Raw genomic sequence first — 13,444 nt, 5'->3', positions numbered from 1 at the left:
GCTCATAAAGTTTGCAATCTTCGTACAGCAGATAACTTCATCCTGTGTGCCATTATTGTTAGACTTTTGTAAAAGCACAAACTATGTGTTGGGTGTACGATATAAGATCATTCTTGTCTATTATTTTTTCTTAATTTGGATAGTTGAGAATTTGCACTGTATGTGGCAAAACACTAAAATTTAGATGTTGGAGATTAGCCTACTGTAATATGACCTACCTGAGACTCGATGGTGAAGAATGCAGCAGGTGATTTATTTTAAGAGTATTTCACTTGGAGATGAGAACTTTGGGAACTGCATCGACTTCTTACTGGTTTTTATGTGTATCTTAAAGTTTTGGGGTTGACATGTAAAGTCCTGAACGGCTTGCTTGAGAGACCATCTATCTCCCTATACTGTACTGCCAGGTTGCATTCAACGGAGAGTCTGGTGCTGTTTTGAGAGAGAGAGCTGCTGGCAACACATTCTCCATGAGAGAAGACCCCGTTACTTAGGCATTCATTTCCCTCCATGGTAGGAATAAGCAGAATGTCTTGACCTTTGCTGGCACAGTACAAAGCCCACCAGTTTGTTTAGGCATTTGGAGAGAGTTGTGGAACTAATTTTTTCCCCTGTGGAGTATCTTTGTTGTAGTTATTGGGTGTAACAGATGTACTTTATTGTTAAGAGTGCTGAGTTACTTGGAAGTTGATCTTGTGGTATTGTTTATTTAAATATTGCAAGGATACCTGGAGGCCGACAAAAGTTTTCGTATTGTATAAAGAAATAACATTAGGGTTTTTTTTTTTTGTTAGCATTAAGTCCTTTTAAAATTTAACCTCACAAAAAATTTTGTGGGAGCTGGTTGGATTCTCATAAAGATTTAAAACAACTGATATGGAAGGAGCTAAATGAAAGAAGAAGAATGGATGAATCTGAGGTTTTGAATATCTATAAAATACTTATGCAAATAGTTATGACCAAGTGTGAATTAAACTGAATGGCAAAGTGGTGTTAAATTTTAAGTTGTGGTGGGTATTCCATAGATAGTGTCTGTGGAAGACGTGCTGATGTTTCTCAGGGCTGTTTTTTACATAGAGTGCATAAAATTGTAATCGTGGGGGGGAGGGGAAGAATCATTTCCAGTATATTTCTTTCCAGATCCCAATCTGCAGTGTTACTCCAAGCATCGAGCTAAATGGAAGGTGGAACAATTGCTAAACCATCTGTTAATTGTTAGGTTAATGCCTAAACTAGCAGAATTTCATTAAACTTATGACTCTATGGGGAAAAAAAATCCATGAAACCAAGTTGCACTAAACTTGCTGTTAATTGAGCTGTAAATACACAATTTTTTTTTAAAATCCTGTATTTTAGCATTGAAGCCATGGGTGGCGGGTGAAGCTTCCCCTTGGGGAGGCTAGTACCCTGCTCGCTGCTCTCAGCCCCCACTTGTCCAGGGTGGACGGGGGTGGGTGGGTGGAGAACTGAGAGCTCGGCACTGGCCAGGACTGCAGCGGAGCCCTTCCCCCTGCCCCTTTCCACCCCCACTCGCTCCTTTCCGCCCCCACCGCCATGGCTCCGAGATGGGGCCACAGCAGGAAGCTGGAACTCCTCCAGCTACAGGGCTGTGCAGGGGGAGATGTTTCCAGGGGTGCCAAATTGGCCAGTGCCCTTGGACACAGGCCCCATGGGCACGTGCCACTGCCCCCTCCTTCCCCAAGCGGCATGAAGTTGACAGAGGCTTAGGCTCCTCAAGCCTCCATTACTCACCGCCCATGGTTGAAGCAACATTAATGGCCCCTTGTTATTTAGGACATGCAGTTTATCTTAATGCAGCAAAACATTCTGTTCATTATCTTGCTCTATCTCTGTTATATTTGGAAGTAGATAACTTGGAAAATAGCTTCCCTCCAAGTTATTAACCTACTTCCTTCACACAGGCACAAGATGATATACACTGGCTTTCCATTTGTATTTTACTTGGTCTTTATTGAAACACTCAGAACAACTGAGTAGTGCTTGAAAAGGAAGCTGCCATATATGGTGTTTTTTTGTTCTTATAATTTGTATCTCTCTTGCTTGGAGAGAAGACTGCAGCTGGCTGAAATTTTGACTATTTTTCATAAAGGCCTTTTCTCGTTTTGAAGAAAAATTTTTTTTTGCAACTTCTAAATTTTCTGTTTTTCAATTAAATTGAATAAATATTTAGGTTTTTTCTCTTTTGGCTTATCAGTTTTCCTCCCCCCTTATCTTTTCCCCTCTTCCTTACCTTCCATGCCTCGTTTTGTTATAGAGGGGAGGGGAAGTGAGACTGAGTGGTGTGGAGGGAAGAAACAGGAGGGGGAACAAAAGAAATGAGAGAAATTTTTAAACCCGAATTGTTTTGAATAAAAGAAAAATGACTTCCTTTTGAAACCTGCAGAATGAAAATGAATTTGCAATTTTGAATTTTTTTGCAAATCATTTTTTTCCCAACCAAGTCTGCTAAAGACCCAGTCTACACCTGTTTTCCTTCCCAAAACTTGCAATGATTATTTCTAATCTGAGAAACTGCAACATGATTAGAATCTGAAAGATAAAGTATTACACTCAGCCATTGCCAATAAAAATATAAGAAAACTGTGATAGTAATGAAAAGGAGATGTTAATATCTTTCTCCCTGGATTATGCTTCGCTAGCAATTACCAGGGTCTTGTGTATTCTCTGGTCATAAGATTTTTGTACAGTGATTGTGCAGTAAATTCTACATTTTTTTTTTTCAGTTTTTTTTGAAAAAGTTCCTAACCCTTATGATTGCAGTAAAAAGTTTCTCTCTTCTACTTTATTCACATTTAAATAATTTGCGTGTCTCACTTTAAGGCATTTTCTCTAGTCCTCAAAGAGCTCTCTATCTGTTGAGTTTATCGAAAAGAAGATTGAGGTGATTTAATCAGTATATAAGTTCCTTCATGGTCATGGGGCGGTAAGACCACCTCTAACAGGCTCTTTAATCTAGTGGAGAAAGGCATAAGAAGAACCTATTGCTGGAAGCTGAAGCCAGACAAATACAAATTAAAGATAAGGCACAGATTTTTATATTTGGGGGTGATTAACCTTTGGAACAAACTACCAAGGATTGTCTTTCTTGATGCCTTCAGATGAAGACTGATGTCTTTCTGGAAGCTATGTGTTTATCCAAGCACAAGCTGTACTTTAGGGTTATAGGGTTCAGAATAACTGGATGGATGAATTTTAATGGCCTGTGATATAGAGGAGGTCAAGTAGATGATCTAAGTGTCCCTTCTGGCCTTAGACACTATGAATCTATAAAAAGGTGCAGCTTTGCTGTCCTGAGACTGTAGGCAGCCTGAAAATGTGTGGAAGCTGTGTATTGTTCTGTTTAATCTTAATGGTTTTAGCCTTGAAACCTAATAAGTTTTAAAACTTCATTGCTGATTATATAACAGCGATATCTAAGTGATGTCCCACAGTTGCAAATTTTCTTCCTCTTCTCAAGTCATCTGTACACATTTCTCCCTAGCAAATTTTATGTTGTAGTTATATATTGTCAGTACTAAAATATTTTGCAAATTCAAAACTGGAACTGCAAGGAGAGCATAAACTGAATTAATAATTTTTTTTTTCATTTTATTGAAAACCTTAATTTTTTTAATTTGAATTAAGTTGCCACAGAATTTCCACTCTGCTGCCACAGTGTGCCATAGAATTTGCTACAGAATACATATGTTGTAGGATTAACCCAGGTGGATTACATTACATCATGAAGTTAGGAAACAGAAACAAAACAAACCAACCATCATGTCTCAGCGAAGTTATGTGAAAAGTGTTGCATGCTATTCTTCTGTAGGATACTCAATCACTTGGCAAAGCTGTGCCAATGTTTTAAGAAAAAAACAGACCCCAAAAATAATAATTAAAACCTAGGAATAGTGAGCTGGAAATAAAACCTAAAAATACTAGGTGACAGGGAATGTAGAAACAGCCAAGTGAAGCAATAGGAACCCCTTTATAGTGTCACTCGCTTGCTTTTTGTTGAGAACTCTCCTTAAGACTAATTGTAGAAAATTTTTAAATATCATCACTCAATTTGTTGAAGTAGCTCTGACTGATACTGGCCATATGGCCAATTGCCTGTAGCTTTGTAGAGGTTGCTGGAGAATGTATGCTGTCAGTAAGGGCTTTTCAGCTGTCTCACTCCACCATCTAGTCACTGTGGCCTCAATTTATCAGTTTGCTGAGCACCTTGACCCTTGATCCATCAAAGCGTTAAGCACATGTTTTTACTTTAAGCACCAGTAGTCCCTGTGAAGTGAAGCATGTGCTGTTTGCTGGATTGGGGGCAAAATGCTCAGCATCTTTCAAGATCAAGCCTTTTATCTCTGTGAGCAGAATGTAAACTTGATCCCTTCCTCACTCCATGTATGTAGGAGTCCCTGCCTGTGTCGCCTTCCTTTCCACTCCCTCATCTGAAATTAAGAGCGTTTTAAAATAGAGCCACAACACAGAGACGCATTTCCAGCCATTTCCTCCATGACCTCAGTGCAGCCCTTTCTAATCCATTGGTGGAATTACAAGCAGTGGTGAAGAGACTGTATTCAAATGGCGGTGATTTATCATCCCATCACAGCATATGCTTTTAAGAATGTGATGAAAAAAGTCTGAGATTTTTTTCCCCCAGATCACTTTTCCAATGAAGTTCAGGGAAGAAAGTGTTTTATATTCATTTATACAAAAGTTCTAAGTTTGTGATTTAAGTCAAAATTTGTGCCTGGACACAGGGAAACTGTAGGTTTTTTTTCCAGTATTTCTAGTTTACAGATTAAAGGTTTTTAATCACATAGAGTAGAACCTCAGCGTTACGAACAGCAGAGTTATGAACTGACAAGTAAACACCACACTTCATTTGGAGCCAGAAGTACACAATCAGGCAGCAACAGAGACCCTCCCCCCACCAAAAAAAAAATGTAAATACAGTACAGTATGGTGTTAATTGTAAACTACTTTAAAAAAAAAAGAGAGAGATTTGACAAGGTAAGGAAACTATTTCTATGTTTGTTTCATTTAAATTAAGATGGTTAAAAGCAGCATTTTTCTTCTGCATAGTAAAGTTTCAAACCTGTGGTAAATCAATGTTTGTCTGCAAACTTTTGAAAGAACAAACATAACATTTTGTTCAGAGTTACAAACAACCTCCATTCCTGAGGTGTTTGTAACTTTGAGGTTCTACTGTACGTGGACTTTTGTTTTTTAATTTAAATGTAATCCCAAAAGATGTTACCCGCATTCAAAAGTGTTCTAAAAAGCTTTTGGTCGCAAAAAACTTGAATATAAACAGAGACTCAGTTTAACCTTAGTAAACAAGGAAATCTGTTCTCACTCTCAGTATCTTGATTTGTGTTCTCTTGTGTATATCTACTTTTATATGTTTCATTGTTTATTAAAGGAGTTACAAAAGTTGATGAGGCTACAAAATGGAATTAACCATTGAATGCTGTCCAGCACATGAGTTACTCAATGCAAAACTAAACATCAGTACAACTAGTTGTTCGTGAAGTACCAGCCCTAAAAAACACTACTGAAAACAGGAATGAGAATGGTGTGCTGTAATTTACCTGAACTGTTGACAGTTTCCATGGTTTTTTTTCCCCTACGAGTTCAGATGGCAGAATGCTGAGTATAAAATCTAGGCTGGTTTATTCTTAAACTAATGTAAATGGCAGTAAATCTTGCTATTCTTGGGTTTGGTAGTTCACTATGCTTTTTGCAGTCATGTTTCCTTCTTGAATTTCTGGCAAATAAATATCACTTCAAATCTGAAGTTTACTTTCAGGGGAAATAACTCTCATTTCTTAACATTTAAAGTAATGTGTGCTTCTTTACGCTGTGGTGTCGAATTGTTTCATGTGCTTTTGTGCAATCAAAGGAGCCAGGTAGGCATTCTAGAATTTTAGTCAACACTGGTGATTGAGCAGAGGCTCCTCTTTGGTATGGACACAGCGGCAAAATGAGGACAGACGCGTGCCTGGAATTAAGCGGCAGGCCCCAACTTTTATTAAACTGTAACACAAGGGAGTGCCACTGTTCCCTATTCCCCCATACTCTCCTATACCAGTCATTTAATTGGTTACAGTGTTGCTTGTCATATAACCCATAACTGGCACCAGAATTACAGGGCTCCTTGCCATATAACCTATACTACAGGGTAGGCTCTCCTCAGCCTATCCCCCAGGATTCAGTTCTGAGTCCATGCACCCTCCTCTCCGCCCCCATGAGGGGTGAGCAGGATGCAGTCCTCAGGCCCTGAAGGCCACAATTTCTGACCTCGGCCTGTGAGGCCCAAGGCACAAAATTCCAAGTCTTTTACTTCTGGGAACCATTCATTTTATTCTCTTAACTGCACTGGAAACTGGCCACTGGAGGTGCAGCGATTAGCTTGGTCACTGCCCCGACCTGACTACATGGTCTGGTACCACAATTCCTGTCCAGTCCATTTCCATCACATCCTGTAGCAGTCTGTTAGAACCTCCATCGCCAAATGTACGCCCTCATTTCTGAAAACTTCCGGCTGATAACGGATGGTCCTATGCCCCATCACTGAAGTTCCAGTGTCTAGGAATATTCTTTCCATTAGAGTCAAACTGCTTTGGCCCCGACACCCAGCTGAGCTCCAGCTTCAGTCCTGCCTGCCCTCTTCTGGGCATAATGCGGTATATAGTGCTCACAAATCCAGATGTTGCATACACTTTGTGTAGCTTCTGAAATAAAAAAGCACATGGGGTTAGGTAAGTTTTTTGTCTTCTCCTTTAGTGCGGATATAAGTCCTGTAATGCACTGATTTCCAGTACCCTATTGCCTGCACCTACCGTGGGCCAAAGCCCCCTGCAGCCTGTGACAATCAATGTTCCTTTGATTAAAATGGCCTCCCTCCCACAGCTGCACAGCCTCTACTAACTCTGTCCAGGTTTCCTGTGTTACAGATAACCTGTCCGCCCCTCCTAGACCACCTTTCTAAGAGTTTCTCCACTCAGAAATGCCCACAATGGTCTGGGAAACCTACCAACCTATTCCAGTAGGATGAGCCTGTTAGCTGACCAGAGACAGGGAAGAGAGCCAAATTGCAGTGAGTCAAAGACACCGCATATTACACCACCTAGTGTGTAGGTATGGGCCATCCATGGTGAAACCCTTCCTGTGCCCTAAATTACCTGAATTCTGAAAGGCTGGCCTTATAGGCCCTCATAGTCCATGGGGCAGCAGAGTCCTTTATTAGTCCTACAGATGTCTTGGGCCAAGGTTTCAGAGTTGTTGAGGCATCACCTGTGGATGTGTGAGCTGGTGAGTGGGGTGAATTTCCAGAATCTGTCAGCCTGAAATTGAGAGAGAGCATCAGCAACACCCTTATCCACTCCCGGGACGTGCACTGCACAAGAAAAAGATGTTAAAATGCAAGCAGTGTAAAAACAAAAACTCTCATCAGCCTTATTTCCTGAGTAGTCTTAGCCAACTGTCTGCTTACGATAGTGACCGCAGTTTCATTGTCTTGTCAGAAATGGACTTTTCTGAAAGTTTGCTTCCCAAATAATGAGTGCCATCCATATAGGGGAAAAAATTCAAGGAAGGTGATACCCTGTAATACCCTGAGCCCCCCAGCTTTCTGGCCACCTCTGTGCACATCACTCTCCTTGAAAGTAAACCCCCAAACCTGTGCCTCCTTTGGTGTCAGACTGTTCCTGTAGCTCAGTTTTGAGCCACCAGTGCAAACGCTATATTGTAACTCCATTAAACACTTCCAGGAATCTTTTCCACACTTCTAAGTCATTTTTCATTCCCCTTGTCGTTCTGACAAAGTGGTGGGGTTTTTGCACTCCAGAGGAGGCAGATGCAAGATGGACACACAATGCTGGACCACGACCCAATATCTGGCATGCAAAGTTTAGGTGTCCCATGCCCAACTGTAGTTCCCTTAGAGTCATTTTCTTTGCCCCTTTAAGAGCCTGTAGCAGTTCCCTCACCAATTCCAACTTCTCTGTTGCTAACCTAGAAACATCCTGAATTGTGGCCAGTTTGATGCCCAGGTACATTAAACTTTGGGTTGGGCCTTCTGTTTCTTCCGTGGCAAAGAGGATCCTGAGGTGCTCAGCTAGGTTCTGAAATGCCTGCAGCATGAACTCTGTTGTCTGTTCCTAACTTTCCTGCAAATAAGAAGTCATCAAGATAGTGCACTGTGTGAGGCAAACCAGTCTCACGTACCCTTGGTCACTCCAGCATGGAGATGAGTCATTCAAAAGTGGCATATGGCACTGAGCACCCTTTGAGCATGGCCATCTAAATAGTAATGGCCCTCTAGCCTGCTTGGATTTCATTTTAAGTCCCTGGGATGCACTGGAAGGAACCAGAATGCAGACTTCATATCACATTTTGCCAACAGTGCTCCATGGACACATTCCCTAACCATGGCTACTGCAGCATCAAATGACACATATCTCACTGAATGCAACTGGGGGTCAATATGGTCATTTGCCAATGAGCCCCAGGGGTAGGAGAGGTGATGGATCAGCCTTGTCTTCCCCTTTTGCCTTCTTTGATATCACATGCAGGGGAGATATGTGCAAATCTGGCATTGGAATGGCCTCCTGCTGCTACCTGGACCTGTCCGCTAATAGTATTTGTAGATCTGGTTGTATGTTACTATCTGACACTTCTGTTACTAAAACTCTCAGGAGAATAATATCAAGATCTCCAGTATACTGGAATGCCTCAGAAAAAAATGCAAATACTGTTGAAGCTTACTGCAATATTTTAATCTAGTCAGATCTCAGTCTAAATGGAGACAGGTTTCAGAGTGGTAGCCGTGTTAGTCTGTATCAGCAAAAAGAACGAGGAGTACTTGTGGCACCTTAGAGACTAACAAATTTATTTGGGCATAAGCTTTCATGGGCTAAATAAAACCCACTTCATCAGATGCATGCAGTAGAAAATACAGTAGGAAGATACAGAGATATATACAGAGAACATGAAAAAATGGGTGTTGCCATACCAACTCTAATGAGACTAATCAACTAAGGTGGGCTATTATGAGCAGGAGAAAAAAGTTTGTAGTGATAATCAGGATGTCCCATTTCAAACAGTTGACAAGAAGGTGTGAGTAACAGTAGGGGAAAAATTAGCATGGGGAAATCTACAACCTATCCTGAAGGACGATCCCTCACTCACAGACAGCCCCCCAACCTGAAGCAAATACTCACCAGCAACCACACACCACACAAGAAAAACACTAACCCAGGAACCTATCCTTGCAACAAAGCCCGTTACCAACTCTGTGCACGTATCTATTCCAGGGACACCATCATAGGATCTAATCACATCATCCACACTATCAGAGGCTTGTTCACCTGCACATCTACCAATGTGATATATGCCATCATGTGCCAGCAATGCCCCTCTGCCATGTACGTTGGCCAAACTGGACAGTCTCTACGTAAAAGAATAAATGGACACAAATCAGATGTCAAGAATTATAACATTCACAAACCAGTCGGAGAATACTTCATCCTCCCTGGACACTCAATTAGAGACCTAAAAGTTGCAATTATTCAACAAAAAAATTTCAAAAACAGACTCCAACGAGAAGCTGCAGAATTGGAATGAATTTGCAAACTGGGCACCATTACGTTAGGCTTGAATAAAGACTGGGAGTGGATGAGTCATTACACAAACTAAAAACTATTTCCCCATGCTAATTTTCCCCCTACTGTTACTCGCACCTTCTTGTCAACTGTTTGAAATGGGTCATCCTGATTATCACTACAAAAGTTTTTTTTTCTCCTGCTGATAATAGCCCACCTTAATTGATTAGTCTAGTTAGAGTTGGTATGGCAACACCCATTTTTTCATGTTCTCTGTATATATCTCTGTATCTTCCTACTGTATTTTCTACTGCATGCATCTGATGAAGTAGGTTTTATTTAGCCCATGAAAGCTTATGCCCAAATAAATTTGTTAGTCTCTAAGGTGCCACAAGTACTCCTCGTTCTTTTCGTCTAAATGGAGTCACCCTAAGCCAGTACTTAAATGGGAGACTCAAGGAACACTTAGCCCTGGTCTAGTCTAGGACTTTAGGTTGAATTTAGCAGCGTTAAATTGATGTAAACCTGCACCCGTCCACACGATGAAGCCCTTTTTTTTTGACTTAAAGGGCTCTTAAAATCGATTTCCTTACTCCACCCCTGACAAGTGGATTAGCGCTTAAATTGGCCTTGCCAGGTCAAATTTGGGGTAATGTGGACACAATTCGATGGTATTGGCCTCTGGGAGCTATCCGAGAGTGCTCTGCTCTAGACAGCACTCTCAACTCAGATGCACTGGCCAGGTAGACAGGAAAAGAACCGCGAACTTTTGAATCTCATTTCTGGAGACTGCGGGAACTGTGGGATAGCTACCCACAGTGCAACAGTCCGGAAGTCGACGCTTGCCTCGGTACTGTGGAAGCACTCCGTCGAGTTAATGCACTTAGAGCATTTTCTGTGGGGGATACACACACGCGACTATATAAAAACGATTTCTAAAAAACCGACTTCTATAAATTCGACCTAATTTCGTAGTGTAGACATACCCTTAGAATATTTGACTGGTAATGGTGATTCAACAGTAATAATCCACTCTCTTAAATTAGTAGAAACTCAGACTGCTAAAAGCCACTGTTGAAGGTACTATGTATTTTTGGTTGAGATATGAAACCAAGATATTGATCATTTTGAGGTTATTAAAAATCTTCTGGAGCTTTCTGTAAGATTAGTGTGTTAAAATTTGAAGTGGATTTTGTCTTCAACCTGGGTTCATTATTTTTTGTCTACTCCAGTTTCCCCTCCTAGCTGTAGTTAGTCAGCTTCTGCAGGTACCTTTTGCTTGTAATATAGGAATAACTCAACAACCTGGAGAAATAATTATGTTGAATTGCTTTGTCCTAATTTTTATGTTTCTTGACTTTAACTTAAACATAGTTTCTTCCCACAAACATCCATGTTTTGTATTTGTAGCTGCATGGTCAATGATGACAGGACAGCTGGGTTTTTTGTTCTCCATCAGCCCTGGATAAATTGACAGGAAGATAGGATTGATGCAATTTTCTTCAAAATTCAGTTGCAAAAGATTTACTTGGGACTAACAGCCATTTGGTTATACTGTACTGAAGTCTTCTGCACTCCCACAACAAATGTATGTAGAATCTTGATGTACTGGCATGGTCAGTATAATTTGAGATTATTTAAGGAGATGTGGGTGTTGAATTCCTAGGCTTTCAGTATTGGAGGTACTTCACTCTTTAAGCAGCAGTTCATATTCACTGGCCCTGGTTAATGAATGGCAAGCCCTCTCTGTGCCATCTTGGGTGATCAGAGAGCATGTACCGAAAGAGTTTAAACTTTGTCCTCATTTAGGGTCTCGGATTGTGGGAGGGAAGCAGAATGAAAAACAAGGAAATACTGTTCTATATTTTTCTTTAATGTTGGGAAGATCTGCAAAGTACACTTCGTAAGTTTACAAGAAGTTAAGTTCTTGTATAGCTTCTTGAAAACACTGAAGCCTGAAACCCTCTATCTGCAGAACAGAGTGCATGCTCATCAGTGTGGTACTATAAGCATCTGGATGTCCTGATAATAGTGCCAACGGTGCTACTTGCCTGTTAATAACTGGCTTGAGAGACTCACCTCATTTCACATATAGTTAACTTACTACCCATATTAGTGTAAACTGGGGTTATTTCTAAGTGTGTGTCTACACTGCAATGTAAGCCTAGTAGAACCCTGGGTTTGTTAATCTAGGCTTTGAGCATCTACACGCATTTGTAGCCCTGGGTTAGGAATTGTTGAACCATGGATCCCAACCTAGGACTCCAGTATCTACCCTCCATTATGCAGACCTGAGTCCAGCCACCCATATCCCAGACTTCCTACCACATTTCCAAAATGTGGTCGCTCTAGCCCTTTGTTCGTGGTGCACTGTGGGAAAACTTGACTGTCCACCAGACTTGACTGTCCAGAGGAAAGAAAGTCGGCCCATGGAATTGTGGGATGCGTTTGGCAGAGTCACAGAGCATGAGTCCAATGGTCTAAGCCGTGGGTTACTGCATATCCTAATTGTCCCAAATTTGGGACAAGGTCAGAATATTGAGAGGATTTTTTCCATCTAAGCAAATGGACAGAACATGCAATAAATCAGATGTATTTATTTCACTGAGAAGTCAATAACATACTAAAGAATCCGCAATAAAAAACTTTAGTGGCTAAAATAATACTCATCTCCCTTTTATATTTTTTTTTATAGTTTCCTTTCATACTCACAGGGTACTTGAGTTTGTTCACTACCACTTCACAGCAGTCTTACTGTCCAGTCAAAGGATTTCCTCTTCACGGTATTGTGACATTGATGCTCCTTGGGATTCAGGAATCTGTCAAGTGCTTGTTCAGTAGTATTAGTAAAATGAGAGGGAGCTCTGACACTGGGGTACTACTTCTCTATTGGGTTTTACAATGCTTACTGTCAGTGTACTGATACAAGGAAGAGGATGATCCCAACTTGGTCAGCATTCTGCAGTATGTCTTCAAGACATGCACTATATCTAGTTTTCAGACCATTAAAAAAGGGCCGTAAATTTTAATTACTTTCCTGGCTAAGTTAAGTCTCTATCCCATTGTCTGAAGCAAAGACTCCAGAAAATGCTGGATATCCTAACACATTTATACTTGCTTATTGCACAAATTGATCCTGCTTTTTGAGGGAGTTAATTAGATTGCATTTATGAAGTAAAATCAGAATTTCATAATAAAAAGACTGAAAATTTATTTTAAAAGCACATACACTTTAAAATGAAAAATAACTTTTTTCCACTCAGTTTTTCACTTCATGACTATTACTTCGGAACTGATTTTAAGTATCCTACTTGTGCAACAGTAGTGTCTTCCTTTCTGTTGTTCTCCTGTTTCATAACTGTATGGAATAGCAGGTCTACTGCTTGATTCTCTCCCTCCCCCCCCGCCCCACTGCTTCTGTTGACCTTGAGGTATAATCTGATTTGCTTTTGTTAAATTTTAATTTTATGAAGCATTGCATCCCTACGCCATGCCCAAAATTAAACTTCAAGATAGAGGTATTTTTTACAGATTTAAAATTGTGAACTGCACATATTATCTCTGAATTATGCTCAAGCAAATGTGTAAGTATAGAAATGTTGACTGGCTGAGCTACACCTCCCCATATAAATAGCTTGTTAACGTGCAATCAGTCAGTGAAGTTTCCTTGAACTTGGTGCTTAATGAACAGGTGAGGGAGAGGCTGAATTCTAATCTAGAATGAATCTGACAGCCTATCAGGCAATTTCACTGATTGCTAATCCACTTCATTTGGCTTTTTAATTTATCACATAGAGTTTTCATCTTGTAGCTTTTGAGGAGGAAATTAATTCAGA

At 40.5% G+C, this 13,444-nt stretch overlaps 1 protein-coding gene across 3 annotated transcripts in view; it reads left to right on the top strand.

Moving 5' to 3' along the window:
- The window catches only part of MACROD2 (mono-ADP ribosylhydrolase 2), a 1,293,068-nt gene that overhangs the window by 57,914 nt on the left and 1,221,710 nt on the right, over nt 1-13,444 (top strand). The window lies entirely within an intron of this gene.

The sequence above is a fragment of the Chelonia mydas genome, chromosome 3 (genome assembly GCF_015237465.2).
Source record: "Chelonia mydas isolate rCheMyd1 chromosome 3, rCheMyd1.pri.v2, whole genome shotgun sequence".
In the NCBI taxonomy this organism is placed as follows: Eukaryota; Metazoa; Chordata; order Testudines; family Cheloniidae; genus Chelonia; species Chelonia mydas.
The sequence above is the reverse complement of the archived record's forward strand: the minus strand, read 5'-3'. Positions and strand labels throughout refer to the sequence as shown.